The 423-nt window shown below is 46.8% G+C and overlaps 1 protein-coding gene across 1 annotated transcript in view; it reads right to left on the reverse strand.

The window, feature by feature from the left end:
- Nucleotides 1–423, reverse strand: part of MORC2 (MORC family CW-type zinc finger 2) — a 43995-nt gene that overhangs the window by 29773 nt on the left and 13799 nt on the right. The gene's annotated exons all lie outside the window — the stretch shown is intronic.

Consider the following 423-nt stretch of genomic DNA (forward strand, 5'->3'; position numbering starts at 1 on the left):
GAGCTGTCTTCTGCAGTGGCAAGTGGTTACTGAGTCTGGGTCATGTGATACTAGTAAACACTGGAGAAGGAATCCCCACATAGGGAAAGGGCCCATCCTAGAGTTTCCAAGAGTTTGCCCTCTGACCCAGTGAGGACGAGGTGGGCAAAGGAGGACCAGCTCGGGCACTGGAATCAGGAGAGAACTTCTACTAAAAGGAAGGTCTATGTAAGGCACCACAGGAACAAGCCCAGCGCTGCTCTGAGCTTAGTTCCTCAGTGAATACATCTTCTCCCCTAAGCTGCAGTTCACCAACTTTATAAAATTATCGAAGCTGAGGAATCTGTTTAAAATGCGTGGTGTCCCCTCAGGCTAAAGATTCCAGTGAGTCATGACCGCCTTCCATTAAAAAATGGACTAGTTAGAATTTAAAATGCTATTTCA

Source organism: Myotis davidii, unplaced genomic scaffold (genome assembly GCF_000327345.1).
Source record: "Myotis davidii unplaced genomic scaffold, ASM32734v1 scaffold478, whole genome shotgun sequence".
NCBI classification, from domain to species: domain Eukaryota; kingdom Metazoa; phylum Chordata; class Mammalia; order Chiroptera; family Vespertilionidae; genus Myotis; species Myotis davidii.